General features: G+C 47.9%; 1 protein-coding gene across 1 annotated transcript in view; it reads left to right on the forward strand.

Annotated features, from left to right (window-relative positions):
• The window catches only part of LOC119186380 (uncharacterized), a 68,217-nt gene extending 46,335 nt beyond the window's left edge, over window positions 1–21,882 (forward strand). The window contains exon 3 of the mRNA XM_075875493.1: window positions 19,250–21,882. The gene's annotated coding sequence lies outside the window, so the exon portion shown is untranslated. The remainder of the gene's footprint in view (window positions 1–19,249) is intronic.
• Window positions 21,883–22,150: the final 268 nt, after the last annotated feature.

The raw sequence follows: 22,150 nt of genomic DNA on the forward strand, positions 1-22,150 counted from the left end.
CACGCAGTTGGTACGGGGAGATAAGCAGCTGTTAAACCTGTGAAAACTAAACTACTATTTGGCGAGGTTGCGCCCAGGGAGCTAAACAAAACACTGCCAGTAAAAAAAAAATAGCCGCAAGCACGGTCGTCGACATTATTATCGTTAGGAGAAGCACGTCGTTTTTTTTTTTGCGCATGCCTCGTCGCATATTCAAGCGTTATCGATTGGTGCTCGCGCGTATGTGTCAGAATGTGCTCAAACGTTGGCGTCCCGCACACAGGAATCCGAACAATCGATAACGCCCGTCGTGGTTCCGATAGAGCCACGTGCGACCTGCGCCGAGCTATAACACGTGTCGAGCAGTCTTAGCCTGTTTAGGCCGGTTACCGGGAGGAGGAAAATGAAATATGTGTGCAGCGTGTCAGTACAGTCTCTAATTTAACTATTATACTAGAGCATCCTAGCACTGAGCCCCGCCGTGGTGGTCTATAGTGACTAAGGTACTCGGCTGCTAACCCGCAGGTCGCGGGATTGAATCCTAGCTGCGGAATTCCGGCTGCATTTTTGATGGAGGCGGAAATGTTGTAGGCCCGTGTGCTCAGATTTGGGCGCACGTTAAAGAATCCCAGGTGGTCGAAATTTCCGGAGCCCTCCACTACGGCGTCTCTCACAACCATATGCTGGTTTGGGGACGTTAAACCCCACATATCATCCTATAGCACTGAGAAACTGGATAAAGGAAAACAGATAGCATGACTTGGATACAAGAAAGCACATCGCTCATAATGATGATAACAATAATAGTTTATGTTGCGCACGCAAAAACCATGACGATCAGACACGCCGTATGAGAGGGCTCCGAAAATTTCAGCCATCTGGTGATCTCGCACCAGTACGCGAGCCTCTCTAGCAGTTCGCCTTTATTGAAATGCGATCGTCGCTGCAGGAATCGAACCCGCAACCTTTGGGGTCAGGAGCCGATCGCCGCAGCCATGCCGTACCCAAGAGTGGGCTTCGGGAGAGCTGTGTACAGACTATTTGGCTTAAGACATGTGGGTGCCGCCATTTTGGGCTGTTCAACGAGAGTTTCGTTATTTTTGTAGAAGGCGACGTTAAGTTAACAGTTGAGGTTATGAAACGTCGAATGCAGCGACGCAACTGTTTTCAAGCGTATACGTCGATCGTAGACAATGCTAACAGGTCAATATGGCGGCACTGGTACCCAAGTGCAAAATCTCTTAATCGGGTCCTGACTAAACTCTTGACTAAACCCAGGAAAGTGGACAAAAAATTACCGGTGTGCTGGCTATATCTATAGCACTTCAATCGGAGAATGATTAAGGGTGATATAGTCTATAATCAAGCCGTGCCCGCGTGCTGCCGTTGCAGTTGGAACAGTCGTTATAGACCACGCTGTCGTTGGCCATGCGTCTAATGTCCAAAAAGACTCGAGAGAGGTTGGTCCCCACGGCGCGGTCACCCCGAAGCCGGGGCCGGGTTCGCGCTCTCCTGCACAGCCGCTGTTGTCAACACACGGGGCGAAGAGTTTTTGTGCGAGCAAGAGAAGGAGACGCGGGCAAAACAAAGGAAATCTCGTCCCGTATACCGTTGCGCGCATGCGCGTTAGCGTGCGGTCGATGCGAGAAGGCGTGTCCCGCCGTGACACACGCGCTTCTGAACCCCCCCCCCCCCCCCCCCACCCTTTACCCGGTCCTGCCTCCGGTCCGTATACTTGCCCCCAGACGTCGTCGTCAAGCAGCGGGCTCCGCCGGCAACCAATACGCCCTCGTTAGCGGTAATCGAATTATAGGATGGAATCGATAGCTCTCCGCCTTCGAAGGGAGGTATCCGTAGTTTCGAATCGAGCTTGGCTGCTGCCCCCCACCCCACCCACCGTGCAATATCGCATTTTTTCTTTCTCTTTCTTAGCTAATTGCCGTGGGCGTAATGGATGGACCCGGATCGATTTCGAGATAACGCGTGCTACACTCGTCGTCTCTTTATTGGTTTTGTGTGAGGCACAGCCTTCGCCCCGTATAATGAGCTAAAGAACGTCGTAACAAGATTGTGATTTGTTGTCTGGCACGAAAAAATTGATCGCGCCGTTGTTAAATCGTAGGTAGTGGCGTTCTGCCGAGCTTTCGCCTTATTTGATATAAATCTTGTATGGAAACATGGGAAGTATAGCATCTTTGCAGACACCCTGCTGGTGACGAAATATATGACGTTGGACGCAGAAGAAGGAATTGTTAAGCGAGTTGGCAATTCGTTAAAAAGCTAAACCCTCAAATTAACGTATAGAGGAGAGATGAAGCTGACAACACGACCGCCGCGGAGGTAGAGCGGTGACACGGTGATCAGCTGCTGGTCCGAAAGACGCGGCTGTTCCAGCCAGGCATCAGCGGCCGCATTTTGGTCGAGGCTAAGTGCTGGAGGCTCGTTCATCCTGATAATGCACGTTGATGACACAACATGGTCGACTCTTCTGCCGCACACTAGGACGGAGAGGTTCATATCATGGTTTCAGCTGGCAAAGCACCATGGCCTACGATTAGGCCGACAAAGCAAAGTGCTCGTGTTGTCGGCTTTGCCTTTGTTACTGAAGCGCTTTGATAACGCTGTCGCAGAGGTTTACCGACCGGGGCTCTCGGAAGACGCTGTAGTTGATATATGCACGGTTTTGTTTTAGGCCATCACGGCGTTGTGTCGGAAACTGAATGTTTGCTGGCTTTGCGCTACCTTCACCTCGCCATTCAACTGCTCTGTTGGTCAGGGTGGGACGTAGAATATTTGCTTGGAATGTTCATTTGTATAAAGTTTATTGCAGCAGTATAGGCACGAACTGCAGACGCTTACGCGCAGTTTCTTTAATGTGTTAAAACCTGCATGAAATCACGTTGCCACTTACAACGAAGCTGTAATTGAGGGCATGTCGGTACGTGTTCGGACGTCCCTGGGTGTCCGCCACTGAGATTGGGCGAACCTCACTACTTGCCGCTTGTCCAGTAAATATGAAGAACACATGAACTGAAAACAATCGTAATTATTTTATATAGCCCTTGGAGAACTTTCTGTAAATCATTCCACAGCTGTTGCAGTGACTGACTCGTTATCCCTACGTTCGTCACTCATATCGTCTTCAAAGGCGAAATGAGTGTTGACGAAAGGAGTCTTCTATACAGAGTACTTTACCATCACTTATCCCTTTAAACGTAATTCTAGTGATCTCACAATGGGTGTCAGGACATCGTGGCATATCTGCAGAAACGACATGGCTGATTCTCTCGCGCAGGTATCCCTTGATGTTCCACTTATGTCCGTTATGCCACTTACGGCTTATGTTACAGTGTCTGGGTTCAGAATACCTTATGCGTGCGTGAAGACTAATCTAAATTCGAAATACCTAATCCGCAATTTTAGCATTCGCATTTTTGAAGGGATAATAAACGGCGTATGACGTGTGAATTCGGAAGGAACTTTCGCAAAGTAGTCATGCCGTATTTCACTCTTAACATTTTTTTTTATTTAAACAAGTCTGATCTGACGCCATCTACTTTAAGTCCTAGATGTAATGGACCTAGAAACGTCGGTAATTTATACTGAGGTGTCGCCTTTTCGTACGTCAACTTATTCGCTTAAATTGGGTCATATACGTTTGAAAAAAAAAAAAAGCCTTCTTCGGCTTCTAATACGGGGTACGTTGTCGATGACCTGTTACAGATTACAGTTACCGTATTTTCTCGCGTTTTACCAGCACTGGCATCACTTCTCACGTAGACCATATATGCTATATAGTGTTGGCCATCGTTCGATAATGTGAGCTAATGGTGGCTGTCGGCTGATTTACCACCAAAGCTTTATTCGTTAACCGCTGCGGTGGCCTACTGGCGATGTCGACCGCTGACACAAAATGCGCAGCTTCGATCCCAGCCGCGGCGATCACAACAAAATGTGTGAGGCCCGTTTGCTGAGTGATGTGAGTGCTCGTTCAAGCGGCCGCTTGAACGAGCACTCACATCACTCAGCAACATTTTTTTTCCCAGCAGGATCAGAAACGTGACCAATCGGTATACTCGAGGCTCCCCAGAACACGCGAGCCTAACAATGCTGCGCAGAACGTGGCCCGGAATCAACAATCGATCTTCAAAATCACCTAGAATTCACTCTCTCTTTCTTATACATACAAATGATGCCATATAGACACCCGAATGTCTGCGCCATACGTATACCCATATTCGCGGCCATCGACTGATTTGAACATCGTGCGCTGCCCAGTAAACGAGGCCGCCGCGAGAGGGCGCGCCACGTGTCAGCGCTCGCGATTGCAGTGAAAATAAGCCGCGTTTGAAAAAAAACAAAAGAAACAGTACTCAAGACATTAATGTTCGCGTGACATCCCTCTTTTCTCCCGTGTCGCTCTTCTCTGCCTATATATCTGCCAGCACGTTAGTTTGGACAAGAAAAGAAAAGAAAATGTTATTACAGTTTTCGACGAATATCTGAAACTCCGATCGTGCTTGACGCTTCTGCGGTGGTCGATTCGTGAGGCAGTAAACTCCTTTAGTGAAGTCATTCGTAGTTACCTTGAAAAGTGTTGCGGGTCCCCTTTAGAGCACCACGGATGGTCAAAATTATCCAGTAATCGAAACCGCTTATCCCCTCCATCACGTCGTCTCCCATAGACTGAATCGCTTAATGGGCTTTACACCCCGTGAAGTTAGTCAAGTTTTTCTTCTTAGACATATTTTAACTCGGCGCACGACTACGCGGACACGAGAGACGAATGCGCAAACCGCAGCTCTGATAATTCTTTCTTGGTTGTGCAACTGCAGAGTCCATCATTAATTTTATCGCCGCCAAATGTACGCGTTTGATCTACCGCGCCAAAATAGCGTTCATTTTGGCGCCATGCTAACGATATTAAAATGGCTGTACGAAACGTGGGGTATCGTAATTTTTGTAGACGAGACGCCGCTTTAATTGAGGAAAAAATGCACGGACGCTTAAGTATGTTCCAGTCACCGTAAGCAAGTTAATGCTGTTTCGGTCATCACAGGTTCCTTCGAGTGAACTGCACAATTTTTTACTGTAAAAAAGAAAAAGAAAATCCTTCACTATCGTCTTTATATATGTACGGAATGTGCGCAGTATTTCCTGCTTTCTGTTTGACGTTGAAATAACAACGAAAACGAACATCTTCGATCGGCTGTGACACCTGGGTGAACTTTAATGTTATGGCTGAACGTTTAGTTTGCGTGAATATATATGTTTTGCGAACTCTTACGTTGAGTAAACACTTGTTTGACTTGAACTACTGGGACTATGTAAGTGCGTGAGGGCTCCGCCAAGTGACTATTTCTATAGTCTTGTGTTAGTACACTACTGTGTGATATTAGCAAATATTTAAGAGTAGCTGGCGTCACATATAGGCACCAAACATTCCTAATATGCATTGAACAACAAAAAAAATCCACAAAAAGAACACTATTATGCATTTCTCTAACCCGACTCGAAGACGAAAGCCGTCGTTTTCTCTCTCTCTCTTTCTTTGTCGATCTATTGTTCATCTGCCATCCCTCTCCGAATGCCTTCTCCACCTATCGTGACTTTGCACTGCCTCCAAGATCGATGGCATTGTGATCATTCTGCGCCCCATCTGGTTTTTCCATTGCCTCCGTGATCAGCGCACCCTTGATCAAGCGAATGACGTCATTCTTTGACCTCACGGGATGTAACATCAAGACTACTTCGTAGGGACGAAACGACAACGTCACGAACTTTGGCGATACGAGATAACATGACGACGTCATATGGTGCGCGTCATTACATAACGACTTTTCGCGTTTCTTGTGTTGACGCCTACGCCGCGGGACGACGACGCCGATGGTCGATTTTCGTCTTTGATGAGGCATCTAACGCTTTCACTAAAAAAAAAAGTCCCAACGACGACGATGACGACAGCAACCAACGACGACGTTAAACGAGTCCAAAGTGCCGGATAAACTCGCGGCACAACCCATATCCGTGTGGGAAATGAGTGTACGGCTCCTTTAGAGAGAGGCGAAATCAGTTCCCCGCTTAAGAGTGCGCCTCCCCGAGCTGCTCTTCGTGGTGGTCGCAGTGTCGTATACCGCGCATTCGAGGCAACCCGGGCCAAGTCGCGCGTACCGCCGCATGGTTTCCTGGATGTCGACCTTGAAACGAAGGCCACGCACTATTTGTCGCCAGGAACGCTGATGGTCGCCGCGCAGCGTCCTCCATTAGAGAGGCCGTGCGCTCGCTTACTCACTTCTGTATGTCTCTTCTATCCACGCATGCTACCTCTCGTCGGGAAATATGTGCGCTAAACTGCATATGCATACGCACACTGCCGTGTTTACGCGAACATAAGCCACGGCTATAGATTGCGTCAGCTACGAATTGCGACAGCGAATGCTAAAACTAGCCACGGTAATCAAGTGATTATGGTGCTCGACGGTCGACCCGAAGGTCCCGAGATCGCACCTCAGGTTCGATGACCGAACCGTTACCGAAGAGAGGTGAAGCGTGCGTTTTAGTTTAGGCGCTCGTTAAAGAAACCGAAGTGGTCGGAATTTGCAGAGCCCGGGCTCCACTTCGGCGTCTCTCAATGATGTGGGGGATTTTAGGACGTAAAAGCCCAGATACTATCAGAACTAATCTGTCGTCTTAGATTGCTGCGCTCATAGACGGAGACAAAAGACAAGAAGAAGCAATACACAGGTCTGAACCACAACTCGTAATTTATTTAGAGGAGGCCAGACATATATACACGCGGAACCAGCCAATGACCACGCCGTAAAATCCGAACACAAACAAAACACGAAAGGATACAACTCATTTTTAGACCGACTTGGGGCTAAGCAGCGCCGGTTGAGTTGTTATATATGATTTCATTTGTTACAAATTGTGTTTCATTTGGATCTATTGTATCGTTATACCCTTGTATCGTGATATCACATTGAATTCTTGTGTATGCATGTATGCCAACATAATCATGTATATCAGAGCAAATGTCTTCACTGTAACGTAGTGATGTTAGTCGTGAAATATAGATGTGCCGAAGTGTATGTGCCCTGTTACTGGAATGGTATGAAGCCTTTGTGTTCTGTACATGCTGTAAATAATTTTTTTCTAAACTGAAGAACAAACCATCTTCGTAAAAATTCTTCGCAAGCGCCACTCCTGTGTGCTTCAGTAACAAGGAAGTATAAGCTTCCTAAGATGCTCAATTTACGGTTATTATAGTACATTATACTAGCGGGTGTTTTGCGTCCCGACACCGCGGCATGATTGTGAAGGACGCCGTACAGGCGAGGGCTTCGGAAATTTCGATCACCCGGGGTTCTGTAACGTGCACCTGCGTTTAAGAATACGTCCCCAGCGCAAATGTGGCCGCCGCTGCCGGGATTCGACCCAGCGACCTGCAGGTCAGCATTCGAGCATCCGAAACACTAGAACATCGCGGCGGGTTAACATGAAGCCTAATCCGTAATATTCTGTGAGTTGGGAGGGTTCAGGAAACACGATTTTCGGAAGAAACGTTTAACGATGTTGAGTACTTAGTACTCAACTATGGGAGAGCAATAAGCCGTCCCTAAACACCTATCGGTAAGCTTTATCAGAAAGCGAGGAAACACGATGCCAATGTTTCAAAATAAGGGCAAGACTTCATCGTTGCCTCTGTAGGTGTTGCGTGAGTTGTTCCAACCGATGCAACGTGATCGCTCTGGTGAAGACATGATCACTCTGGTGAAGACAAACTCTCTTGTTCAGACCTTTTTTGGCCCCGCAATATTTCCTGTTCGACGGTCTCTCACCACTTCAAGCCTCTATCTTAAGCTTAACTGCCGTTTTGCTATTTAGACAAATTTAACTATTTTAGATATCTTTAAACTGTGTGTATTCTTAAATCGTCGATAAGCGGTTACTCCTGAAGGGGTATTAGCAAGCCATTATACATCCCCACTTCCCCTCGTACTATCTCCTGTGCTTTAAGTTCGGTATACAGTGGAGCTCGCATACATCGAACCGACATATAACGAATTTTTATGTATATCGAGCTGGGGTGCAAGTGATGACAGTAAATAGTAGCGCTTTGTCCAGCCGTCGGTCTAGTGTTGTACTTATCGTTAAAAAAAGCACTATGTTAAAATACCCTGCAAATATTCTCCGTATTTACAATATTGTATATAGAGAATTAACCGCGTACATAGGTGGGTGAACGTGCTCATGAGTAAACTCACTCGGACTTACAGAGACTTAGCTGTGATTCTGAGTGGGTCCCTGTGAGTAATAATTTTTGGTGAGTTCGAGTTCGAGTGAGTTATGCTTAGGAAAATTTTCGTGAGTGAGTCCGAGCGAGTTCGAAGTACAAGATATATTTATTGAGTGAGTCTGGCTTCTACGTTTTTCTTTCTTTTTTGGCCTCTCCATGGTCATATTTACTCATGTTCAGCATGACTATCGGCCTTATCTGAATTCACGTTTATACTCACGTCTACTGAAACGTATTCGTCATTTCAACATTTCAAACACCATTTCAATATTCATTATTCAGAGGTGAATTGCATAGGGGAGGGTGTAACTCTTTCCCCCCAACTTTTCTAAGAGAGTTCTTGAGAAATATATCTTATGTTGTCATCTCTTTCGAAAAAAAAATAACCATGCTGGTTTAGGTTCGATGACAGTACATCAAATGGAGTTAAGAAGAGCACTGATTACGAGAGATATTGGTGTTAGATAGCGTCGACGTCATGGTCGACAAAGATGGCTGTGGGCTAACTAACGTACCCATGAGTCGACTGAGCCTCACTCTGACTCAGACCGAGCGGTGAGTCTCATTGAGCAATGTGTTGGTGAATTCAAGTCCGAGTGAGTCCTAAGCGTGCAGTGTATTTTATGAGTGATGTTGTATTCGACTGAATGCGGTACGGCGGCTTTCATTCCCGGTGTACGAGCGTGACGTTGGCGTCAAACTCCACCCCCACCTTATAATGTCATTCTCCCGACAGCCGTGTGCGTGATAGGAGGCCGTATGTACCGCTGCGTCGATTAAGCGCGTCGCATTTTTACTGGCGTGTAGTTCTGTGACGGCTTTCTTGTGTACTTTGTTTTTCTTGTTTTTTTTTTTAATTCGCGAAGTTTACTACGCCTAGCTCTATAGCGAAAACAACTTTTATGCGCGCCCATTTCGTGCAGCGTTGTGAGGACGTTCGTTGCGCGTGGTGACGTACTATGTGGATGGAAGATGTATTTCCCGAAGGCATTGCCATAAAACAGAAAATAAGAGGCGATTCTGCTGTCGATAGATAGATAGATAGATAGATAGATAGATAGATAGATAGATAGATAGATAGATAGATAGATAGATAGATAGATAGATAGATAGATAGATAGATAGATAGATAGATAGATAGATAGATAGATAGACAGACAGACAGACACACACACACACGCACACACACACACACACACACACACACGCGCACCTACTTGTTTTTTTTTTGGGGGGGGGGGGTTCTCTGAAACGAAAATCGAAGCACCAGACGACACTGCACATGTGACATGTCTGACTGACCGGATTTTTTCCATCGGAAATTTCTGAAGTTTCCATCGTAAATATCTGAAATAGCAGTTTGTATACCCACAGCCTTGCTTAGCTCACATTTATTAGTGGCGCGAGCACCAATGGTGATACTTTTGTTTCTCTTCCAAGCAGCCGTGGTAGAGCGCTTGGGTATGCCGAATATGAAGGAAAAATATTCTAAAAATTGAATCGATACTAAGTCGATGGTTAGGGTCAACTTAGGAGCTAGAAACAGGTGGTATCAAGGCGCAAGAAGACAAGAACCAAATAACTGTGAGAATAATTCGTGAATATTAATAGAATGAGTTAATGAAAAGAGCTGATGTTTTTCCTGCGCGCTACTGTAGGGTCGATGCGGCACCTGGCGCAGCAGATTTCAACCACGTATCTTTTTCTACGTGGCCTCTGTGATCAGCTATGGTTGCGTTAGAGAACGCAATGTTAGGTCAAGAAATACGCCCGGGCACACGAACACCACCAATGTGTGAGTGCTGTGCCACAGCCAGACACCTAGGTCAGGGATTAAGGTCACCTTCGTTTTTTGTTTCTATTAGAGACGTTTACTTGAGCTTACGACTCCGGCGCTCTTTCGCAACGAATATGAACATAAACTTAGTAGTGTCGTCAGCAAAGATTGCTCGTCGTAACTAACTTTATAAATGGTGTCCTTACATGATTGCGGTCGCTTTCTTTGGGCATCTCAAAATAGAAGGGCGCTCATGTGTTCATGAAAACTTCACAGTGTGGCTATATTTTGGGGCATACAGCTTTGCAGTAGGATAAGAGCACTGATTAACTGGCTATTTGGTATTGATTCAGCTCTGAATTGCAGTATAGGATGTCTGTACTACGCTTTGGTGCAGTTCACTGGCTTTGGCTTTATAGTAACGAGAATGCGGTACACATTAGGCCATCTGATCTGCCTATTTCATTACAAGACTAGGGAATAACATTTACACGATGATTTTATACTGATGTTCTTCTCTAAACACAGTATGAGGTCCACGGTACGGCGTTATGCTCTCACACAGTAGAGTACCAAATACTCTAAATCGTTAACCACTTGTTAAATGCAAAGCATTTCTTAGCGAACTTCGGCGACTTTGAGCGTATTTATCTATCTATCTAGCCGCCTACGAATTTTAGCTCTCCTGGCCGTTTCGACAATGTTATCGATACCAAACTTGGTATGGCATAACATGACTGTATGAAGAACATATTTGACTAATAATGACATGAAAATCATGACATGTGTGTCATAAATGTCATAATTTACATTTCATGGTCCTGCAGCTCTCGCGGTGTTTTCGTTCACATGACATGTTGCAAAACTGGTATGGTATGGCATGATTGCATGACGGAAACAAGCGACAGACCATAACATGAAAATCATGACATGCGCGTCATGTAACAACATTGCTACATGCCGCGCTCAGGATGCGCTGGCGGCCGTTTTGTTGGCTTCACTTATACCAAATTTGGCATTACGTGACGTGAATGGAGGACGAAGGTATGATACTGGTGCAAACATGATAAACATGACATGCATGTCATGTAACAACATGACTACATGCTACGCTCATGATGCACCCGCGGCCGTTTCGCTAGCTTCACATGTACCAAGCTTAATATTACGCGACGCGAACGGACGACATAGGTAAATGACACATCAAAACATGATAACCACGACATGTGTGTCATGTAACAACTTGACTACATGCCACACTGATGATGGCTCGCGGCCGTTTCGCTTTCTTCACATATGCCAAATTCAGTATTACGTGACGCCAATGAATGACGAAGGTATGTGACTGGTGCAAACGTGATAATCGTGAGATGCGTGTCATGTGAAAGAATGACATACACAGTCAAGGCGCCAATACATTTCGACGTGACGTGGTGCGCGTGCTCGCCGGCGTTCATTTCGTCGCGTCACGCCGGTGTTGCCACGCCAGGCGCCAGTCCTGCTATGCGCCGCGCTGCGTTGCTTTGACAACTGCGCATTTCAGCGCGTCCAGCGTCCCTCCTTCAAGAAAAGAGGGAGACGCAGTGTTGTCTGGGTAACGCATGGGCGTGAAATGCAGACTGTTGCCTTTCGCGCCGATTGCCATCGGGCCGCGCCGACGGACGCTGGTCGCGCTTTGCGTCAGACTATAGAGCACTCGCGTTTTCCTAACGTACGTCGCTGTGGTTCGCCTGCGCGTGCGTCAACGCGCTACATTGGAGTATATTGAGCCCTTCATGATGCGCTCGCAGCCGTTTTGCTAGCTCCACATACCAACTTTGGTGTTACGTGACGTCAATGGATGACGGAATATTCGACTGGTGCAAACATGATAATCCTCACACGCGTGTCATGTAGGAACATGACAACGTACCACGCTCATAGCGGACTCGCGGCTGTTCCGCTAGCTCCACATATACTAAATTTGGTGTCACGTGACGGGAATAGATGACAAAGGTGAACGACACATCCAAACATGATAATCATGGCACGGAAGTCGTGTTCGGCATCACTTACCTCCACCTCGTAACGTTGTGGTGGTTTTAAAGTTACATATAAACATTTCAAATTCGTGCTTCGCATATGATCGATTCCCGCTGTACATGGGATCTGCCAATTTTTTTCAAATGCCGTTCTCTAGGACGGCTTTGTGCTATCGCGCTGTACATAGTCCGTTAAGTACTCTGAGCCATTTAAGACAGTTTCGGATTGATTGATTGATTGATTGATTGATTAATTGATATGTGGAGTTTAACGTCCCAAAACCACCATATGATTATGAGAGACGCCGTAGTTGAGGGCTCCGGAAATTTCGACCACCTGGGGTTCTTTAACGTGCACCCAAATCTGAGCACACGGGCCTACATTTCCGCCTCCATCGGAAATGCAGCCGCCGCAGCCGGGATGCGAACCCAGACAGTTTTGGATTACTAAGGGCAAACTTATGAAAGTACTACAGCCAGCAATCGCAGTCCCGCGTTCGCGTTTCTCTTCGTGAGAAATAGAAAAAAAACGTGCCTCAACCCCTTTTCTAGGAATTTGTATAACACAAAAGTGAAACGTGTCTCTACAGATGTAACAGAGCGTTTATTGTGCATCGTTTCGCCACAAGGGCGAATGGCTGAACGCTATACAGCGACAAATTGCAAAGTCGCGCGAACAACGACAAGCGGCGCTAAACTTGCAGTGCGCCCCTCGATCAAAAAAGGGCGTACGAAAGGAGCGTATATACACAGGACGTGCGCGGACTAACAAGTGTAACAGCTCGACACTTAAAGCACGCAGTTAACAAAGAAAAAAAAACGGTCCCCACCCAAGCTCTCCGGACAAATGGACAACCAGCGAAAGCTGAAACGTGCGGCCCCGGTGTTTACGCAAGGTTCAATCCGACGTGGCACTGGTCTGTCACAATTGTTGCTTACGTGTCCGTGCTTCTTATCGAAGTTTGGCTTGGGTTTACCACCAAACAGTTTCCTAAAATTAACTAGATGGTACTCTGGCGCTGCGATCGTTCAGCCACCATGGGAATGATGGGTAGTACACACACTTGCCTAGTCTTTGTACTTGCGGGCGGCGTATCGTACTCGCGGCTTCGTTTATTGCTGTGTTTCGGTTTTGTTTTGTAAGAACGATTCAACCCTTTTGACCCGATTTGGAAAGGAAAGTTTTAAAAAATAAGGTGGTGAAGCGCAACCGCTGAACATTTGCTAATATTTGTTTCGTAAGAAAACAGCTTCAAGCCACACGAACCTGCACGGAGCCAAAAGCAGGCCAGAAGTACGAAGATTAGACAAATGTGTGTACTACCCATCATTTCCATGCTCGCTGAAGCGCCTTGCATTGCAGATTCCGTAGACACTAGCGCCAGAGTTCCCTCTAGTGTATATTGGGAAACTCTATGTTTACCACCATGTTTATTCAGATGCCGTGCATTGTGCCTCGCACTATCACGGTCCTGGAGGAGTGTAACGAGCGGTTAAATGCGTTTCGCAATGCGTTAAACACTACATCGTTGTTCTCAAACCACAGGCAGTCGCATACGTCACAGCCGAAGCCAAGGTGCCGCGGGAGAAACTCTCGCCGAAAGCGGGCCGGCGAAAGCGCTCCCGCAATCGTCACACTGAAACCGCAACGCCACGTTGTTGCAAGCGTTTGACGTCGCGAGCTAACTCGGCGGAGTGGTTTGCAGGATCCGTCCGTATAACCGGCGCTTGCATTCCCGTTCGCAACTGAGCGCGGCTGGGAAGGCTACCGGATCATCGGTGCGCAGTTGCCGCCGGCCCTCGGTAAACTCGCTCGCTGGATTCCGTGTCGAACGGTTGTGCCCCCACGATATCCGACGACAGCGCAGCTCTGGCCGACTGCGCTCGCCCTACGCCATCTTCTGACGCCGTGAAGCTCTCGCTGAGTGGTACCCCGTCCTCGGGCTCCTTCGACCGCGTCGCCATCTTTCTCTGTCTTATCTTTACTTCTCACTCTATCCTTTTCAATCGCTCCTTACCCCCTTCCCTCGTGAGCCACTGTTGAGGTGTCGTACTCTGATGCAGACAGTTACGGGTCTTACTTTTATCTTCTTTTCTCTCATTTAAAAATCACCCCCCCCCCCCCCTCGGTCTGCCTGGCCTGTCTTTGTGACCGGACTGCGCCATCGGACCTACAAATGCGAGCTCTTTCACGTTTCCGCTGTCGACCCTCTTCTAGAGTTGTCCGTGGCGTACGCATGTGGAAATGTTTGGGTGAGATTCGCGCGTGCTCGGCGCCACAGTTGCCACGGGAGGGACGGCTTACGTCACTCGCAACGCAGCCAATGGCGGGCGTGCTTGCGGGTACGACGCTGTGAATGACGATACTGATGACACAATCAATGCATTGAGTCCGGTCGTGACACCGCTGCCGGACGGTTTTTCGTTTCTACTATAGCCACATACAGCTTTCGCTGTAAATATACACTCGCAACGAACGCACAAGTATACACAGGATAAGTGCAAACACTTGTCACAGTTCTTACTTCTTACGTCTCTGAGCGGCGTGCTCCTTTCGTAACCGCGGCCAGGGCAACAAGCGAATTGACCTTCACGCTCTCCCGAATCACGAAGCTGATAAGCCCGCGCGCGCGCGCAGGAAAGCCACGCTCCGTGGAGGCGGCTGTCGTCGAAACGCCACACGGGACAACCGAGCGCGCCCAACTCGAGACCTTCGCGCCATCTCGCTGTGAGGACAAACACGCTGAGGTTGCGGAGGTCTGAGTACTGCCAAACGGTATATGGTGTACATAAATAGCTTGCCGTTAGCAATCTTGACAACATTCGTTCCGCGGCCTAGTTAACAAAAAATAAAAACTTTCCGTGGCCTAGTGATTAGCGCCGCACGCTGAGGATTGATAGTTCGCTGGTTGGAGGCGCCGCGGCGGAATCTTGCCTTTTGGTTTTTTTTCTTTGTAATCTGTTATGGTATATAATTTACAACGACCTATCCGTGACGGAAATACGTCAGCGGAGCAGTGTGGACCCCGGCATAAAACACTTTCTTGTTGAAAAAAACAAACCGTGACTGACGTTTTTGTCATAGAAATTGGCATAACACGAAAGTGTGAAGTACCTTCAAGCAGTAGTGCTTATTGTATAGTGAATATAAAAGCTTGGAGAATCTCTATTAGTGTTAATGGAAGCTCTAGCACCGTTTTACGGATATGCACCCACGCTGGCGCCTAGTGGCACAGGCGCCAGCGTGGGTGCATATCATGGACGTTAGTTGCCATCGTGGCAACTAACGTCCATGATCTTGTTTTAACTGTCGTGGCAGCAGAACTCTTTAAAGGCGCCCTGAAACACTTTGCCAAGTAACCACGGAATGGACTCATTAAAGGAGCTTATTGCCTCCCGAATTCAACGCCCCAAAAATTTCATTTCATCCAGTAAGAGCGGGGTTACAAAGACTTGTCGCACGCTGTTATCCCATTGTCTCTTTTATCGTACCAAAAAAAGCGCTGGAAGCTAAGCAGGGGGTGGCGGGGGGATGGCATGGGCAAAGAAAATACGTCACGCGCGCCTCTTGACCTTGAGCGCTTTTTTTCTTCTTTTTCTTCGACTATGCTACTTTTTCATTGTGATCGCATGCGCACGCGTGCGAGCATCCTCCGTCAATTGTCGAGAGGATAGAAAGCAAGTTTCAGCTATAATTTATTGCCAACTGCAGGCCGCGTGCTGCATTTTACTATTTGTCGCGCGTGTTCTCGGAGCCTCCACTACCGGTCAGTACCATTTTGCGAGCTGACATTTGCGAGCTGACCATGCTCGCAAAGTGTTGCTGGGCCACTTTAACATATATCTGGAAACAGCGTATCGTGAATCGCGCGCAAATATGACATCGATGAGCACGCAGCAAACACTGGTACTCTATATGCATTTCATATGCGCCGTTAATTAAGGAGAAAAACGGCATGGTGTGAATGAGTGAGTGGGTGAAAACATTTACTGATAAAAAAGGAGAAGAGGTGCAACCCTTTAGAGGCTTCATAGTGGGTGGAGTCCTTATTCCGGAACCCCATTGGTGACACTTGCTAACCTAGCCCTGCGGACCAGGGCCCTTTGGGCTTGAAGGTCCGAGCAACCCAGCAGGGTCGCCTCCCACTCCTCTCTGGTTGGGTTAGGGTTGGGGGGAAGAGCTGAGTTGAGTTGGCAACCCCAAACGATGTGGTGGGTGTCAGCCACCTGCCCACAGTATTGGCACTAGCCAGTGAAGGAAGAATCGAAATGTTGCATTATTGTCGGGCACAATAAAGTATTGGTGAAAAGTCTCAGCAAGATGCCTTCCCCAGTCCCTTTGCAGGAGGTGGGTATTGCCGATGCTGATCCCTGTAGTAGGTTGTAATATCTTTGAATGTCAGCAAATATTCGCCTTGGGGTTGCAGGCGCTCAGGATCTCAGGGGGATGCCCGGTGAACGAGTGCTCGAGCCGCCGTGTTCGCGGCTTTATTCTCTATTAGGCCCTGGTGGCCTGGAATCCAGACTAGACAATGAGGGGTAGGGTCGATTTTCCGGTTGCTATAGTTCTGCAAAATTCTTTCCGCCAGTGGTGGGATCCACAGAGCTTCACAATTTCCACATGCCCCACGCGAATCTGATATGGTACATTGAGATCAATGGTCGGAGGCAGCTAGGGCAATAGCTACCCCTTCCGCTTGCGTTGTGCCAGGAGCTTTGAAAGTGAGTCCATCTACTTGCTTTTCCTCGTGAAGTACCGCTGCCGTATACCACACCCCCGCAGTCAGGACCAGTCACATCCACGTAGAAGACTCCGTGTTTATTGCATGGTGTGCACTACCGACTACTAGGATGACCTAAGTCTCTGCTGATTCATCCAAACTGTACCTGAGAAACATGGGAGGCAGAGTATCGTATAGGTTGAGCCTCGAACACGTGCAGGCGTTCCACGTCCCGCTCATCTCTGTCTCGCCACACCGAGGCCCAACATTCAGTCTTCGACATCGTAGTCTTTCTGCACTGCACCGCCTACTGCTGCAGTCGCAGTTGTCGGTGCTATCTCACTCGAAGTAGCCGTCGGCGAAATACCATTGGTGCATGTGGCAGCTGCACCAGTGCAACTGCCATTAGGGAGGGCTCCGGAAGTTCTTCAGCCTGAACCCAAGCTAGGATTACCGCCTGCATCGAAAATGCGGCCGCTGCGGACGGAATTCGCACCCGTTACCTTCGGGTCAGCAGTCGAGCACAATAACTATTAATGTGGTTTTTTTAGCGCACGAACAACTCCACTATAGTCGTTTACAAGATAAGAATAAATACACGCTCCGCCCTCAGTACTGCAGGATGCCTCTTATTCATCTGCGCAACAGAGCAATGATCAGCTATTTCCGTTCTAACCATCAGCACACTTTTGCTAGTATAATGCAAATTCTACAAATATAATTAATTAAAAGATCGTCGTGCCTCGTTAAAAAATGGCGTTTCGCAGCAGAGTAAAGTCAGAGTTTGCGATGATAGTAGCCAAAGAATGAAATATGTCGATAAAAACCAGCGAAACGATTATGAGCCTGCAAGGCCAAGTGATGTGCCTGAAATATACGAAGCGTGTTTGATGCCACGAATTACTCGAGAGGACGATAAGCGTACTAGAGCCGTTTGTTCATTTGGCTCCATACGGGACGGCTTTGTGCTCTCCCATAGTAGAGTAACGGGCACTCAAAATCGTTAACCACTTTTTCTAATCACACATGTGCCAGGACCCGTTAAGGAGGTCCACGGGACGGCTCTCAGCTCTGCCTTAGTAGAGTATCAAACACTCTAAATCGTTAACCACTATTTCTAAACACACTCATGGGGACTGGCACGTCGACGTGAACTCGTTTTGGTTTGCTTTGGGAAAATTGTGAAAGTCCGAAGGCGTGCGCCGTAGCACACGGCGGGCCGCTCCCATGATGGGACAGTAAGGCCGAGACCTAACGCCGCATCGTGTGCCCTCCGGGCAGCTCAAAGTTGCGATGTTATGTCTGGACTCCGGAGAGCGGAGTCCCACTTTCTGGACGATGCTGTATCAGTGCCGCGTACCGAAGGGCACTCCCAGAGCACGTGAATTCGTTCACGGCTTAATTTTTGTCAAGATGGCCTCACACACGGGGTGGCCTAGTGCTAGAGTACCTAGTACTCTAATCGTTCACCACTCTTTCTGAACCTCATAGTTTCTCGCCGGGAGAACCAATGGGCCTTTTTTTAAGTAGGCAGTATGTACACACGCGCCGGCCTCGAGGAGGCACGCGTGCGGCACGCGCCATGAATTTTGGGGGCCAAAAACGTGACGACACGTGTGGACCAAGCGACATCTGGTGCCGGAAACATGCAGATGTTTTCCCCAATGAGAAGCGCCAACGCAGGCCTCAGAGAGTGCCTACCGGCTTGCGGAGGGCAATTTCGGAGTCCAAGAGCCACCAGTTTCGATTTTGGTGATCTCCATTTGGGAGGGCTGTTCGGACTAGGAAAAGGCCCATTGCTCTTCCAGGGATACAGATCACATCTGACTGTGAATCGTCGAACTTTTTTTTCTCTAAGCACAGTGCATGTTACGCAATCTTAGGGGTGGTTTTCTGCTCTCCTGTAGTAGAATACCACGTACTCTAAATCGTTTGAACGTTTTGTATACTCACAGACATATATCCTAAGTTTGCCTGAGTGGGATGGTGACCGCTGTGGACGGAGCTTACAATTATACTTAGGCTGTAACCGACTATAGCAATAACCACTCGACCATCATGGTGTGTGAGCGGCACAACTGTTTCGTCGACTCGAAGAGAAGTATTGTCGCGGTATAGCGTCGGTGCGGTTGCTGCAAAGCGATGTGTGGTGAAATGGTGATTGTGTAGCTCTTTTGTTCCTTCTTGAACAACGCTTACCCTGTGCAACAAACCACAGTTGTTAGGAGCGCTGTGCTCTCGTGTCTTAATAATGTCCTCGTGTTTCTGTGTGACGGAATGTGCAGTATCAACTAGCCCACTTGTCGGTTTTATTGCGAAACAATGATTTAGAAGAAGTATCACTGGATTCAGGCATCTTCGCATGCATTTAATACTGCATAAACTGTGTGCCTTATTGCTGTTCGCTCATGTCTTCTTTTTCTCTTTCTCCTTTTCTTGCGCTGATTCGCAGATACCACGTCCCGGTGCTAGCGCGGAGGGGCGTCCATTGCTCAAGTGCTGCGTTGGCCAGAACAGAGGCCGCCTGCCACACGACCAAAGATGGCGATACTCCTCCTCCTCTTCGTCCTCCTCCATCTCCCTTTCTCCCCGCAGTCGCAAATGCCGCTGCGACCACGCGGACCACGCACTACTACTCACGCCCAAGGACGCAAGCAAGGCGGTTCAAGCAGGACTCGCCCCCGTTCATGTAGTCAATCAAGCCTGGCACCTACCGCACAGTGCCAACACTGCTGCAGGGCCCAGGAAAGGAGTGTACTCCCAGGACACGTCCGGAAAGATGTTTATGACGCGCTACTCTCCCGCAAACGGAGGCTGCACGAAACGTGCGTCTCTCCTAGCCTTCGGACAGTGCCTCTTGTAGTGTTCAGGAACAAAGGTGCCGCCGTCAAAGAGTGCCAGAGACTCGAATCAATACTCCATGACCAAAACGGTCGTCACCTCCTCGAAACAGCATTCGTTATTGCCTGCTATGCTGCGCGGCGGTATACGGCATGGTGCCAAGCTTGCAGCGAATAGTATGGAAGCATGTCAAAGGCAACACTCGCTGTTGCTTTCAAGAAAGACGGTGACGCACAACGAGACCTTGGGCTACTCAACCGATTACCCAAAGCTCCTTCCAGCGTGATTCGGTGCTTGATCTGTCGCCACGTTGCGAACCAGTCCTCTATTGATAACCAGGAAACAAGGTGTACGTAGCAAGTGTTATCGTCAGTACTGGATCAAGAAAGAATTTTCTGGTTTTCTGGATTGCAAGACCGCGAGCTCAGATGACTCAGTTTCAACTATTGAAATGGATTACGCCTCACTACCATTTGGTGTCCAGTAGATCCAGCAGCCCTGCCAGCAAGCGCTTTGGCGTCGTTGTGCCCGAAGGAATTCGACATAAGGCAGAAGTTCACAGGACGATGCAGACTTAAAACAATGAACGAGGGTCGAACAAAAGACGTCTCAAGATGGGTCTGTCATTACAACGAAGTTATCCTCTTGACAACAAAAAGCAAGTACCAGATGACAGGAACAAGTCCTTTCTTGTTCGACTACGACTGTATGCTGGAGAGTGCGGTTCGCGATTTTTGCGTCAAGGACGTTCTGTTCGTCATGTGTGACTCGGCGATGTGTTGCTGAAATCGTCGAATCATTGTCGTGAGCCTTCGAGCTTGGAGATTGTGGGAAGTAATTTGATTCGCAAACTGAATGGATCGGAAGCAGGTGTATGGTTCTAACTCAAAAAATAACTTTGCGTGCAAAACCAGGCAATCGCAATTTGTCTCGCATTTGGAAAGCAGGTGTAGTACATAGTTCGTCGTCCTGTAGGTGTCGGCCAGCGGCAAGTTATTCAGACGGGTGCATCACGCGTGGCAGCTTCTCACCTAATTAAGTTCCTGAGACATAGTCTTACAGTGGTAGTCTATAATGCCTAAGGCGGCTGTCGGCAAAACGTCAGTGATTGATCTCGGACCGAGCAACAGTGGTACGATCTAACCACGACGATTGAATCTAACTGCTTTACGAGTCTTTTACTTTGTATCTTCTCACGACCAAGTCTTTTTCTGCTTCGGAAAGAACCTGTGTCATGTGACCCAATTTGAGACGTGACAGTAGCAAGGGGCGCATGGCTATTTCTTTGGCGAGCGGACGTGGCGCTGTCCGTAAATTATTTGTGACGGAATCAGGAACCGGATTTCATACTCGATCCACTCAAACCGCAAACCGGTCTTTCCACAACAATAGAAGAAAGTCATTCGATTGTTAGTTCGTGGCGTAGATCTGGGTCCCTCGAGCTGTTACGTTTCATCGCGAAGCCTTTGGCTGTACACAAACAGCGCAGTTATACCGTGAAGGTAGAAACACGAGCAAAATACAAAAGGAAAACATCGCTGTGGGGCTACAGGTTTTCTTTCCGACCTCCTGGTCTCCTCTGGAATGATACTTCTCACAGTTAATCAGCTCAGAATTCTCTTGGTGTTCCATACTTGAATCATGCAAGGCGTATGATATCGCTGCGATACTGAAGAGATACAGTGGAGAACAACGATGCATCGAGTGTTGCGGAGGACCTTGCTTGCGTCGTACAGCACAAGTCGTGTCAAACACTGCCGTGGTGATGACTCAAGCCTCGTACCGTGGACAGTGCGTTCTGCTGTGAGCAATGCCAGCGTTTTTTTGTTTGTTTTTGTGTTTAAAGGCGTGCTGTGCGTGTGCCCCGGAATTGCGCGCTCTTCGGCAACCAGGTGGCGTGGGTGTTTAAAGGAACCAGCCTATTCGTGGAAGTGACACATACTCGGAACCTATATCGACGTGGCAACTTTACGTGTGCTGTTGTGCGCGTATTTGAAAGTGTGCCGGTGCCTTTTACGTCTCAGAATTTCGTGGCCTTAAAGTCCGGCGCGACGTGGACGCTTTATGTTTCGATTCTCCTTATTTTTTCTTTCTCAGTCTCTCTTCGGATGACTTTGTGGTGAGAGTGCAATTCGGTCTACTCATCATTGACTGCCGAGTTCCTCTTCCACCACCCTCGGTGACGATGAGAGCCTCCGAGACCACGAAGGGAGTTCAATAAATGAACGAGTGTATTTATTGTTACCCACACGTTTCGCTGCTGTCTTTTTTGTTTGCTTGTTTCTTGAATACACGAAGACTCAAAGTTTAGGAATACGTACTTCGCCGTTCGCGCTGGTGATCGACAAATAGTTTCGATAAATTAAGCATATCCGCTTAGCGAAACCGTGAAAAGATTTTATTTGCATGGGACAATTTTTAGAATATACGATACTTGTGGTGCAATGACTGCGAAAGGTTTATTTGAATGAAAAATTAAGGCGTAGTAACAATAGACATATCAACGCCCACT

This window comes from Rhipicephalus microplus, chromosome 10, assembly GCF_043290135.1.
Source record: "Rhipicephalus microplus isolate Deutch F79 chromosome 10, USDA_Rmic, whole genome shotgun sequence".
Taxonomy (NCBI): Eukaryota; Metazoa; Arthropoda; class Arachnida; order Ixodida; family Ixodidae; genus Rhipicephalus; species Rhipicephalus microplus.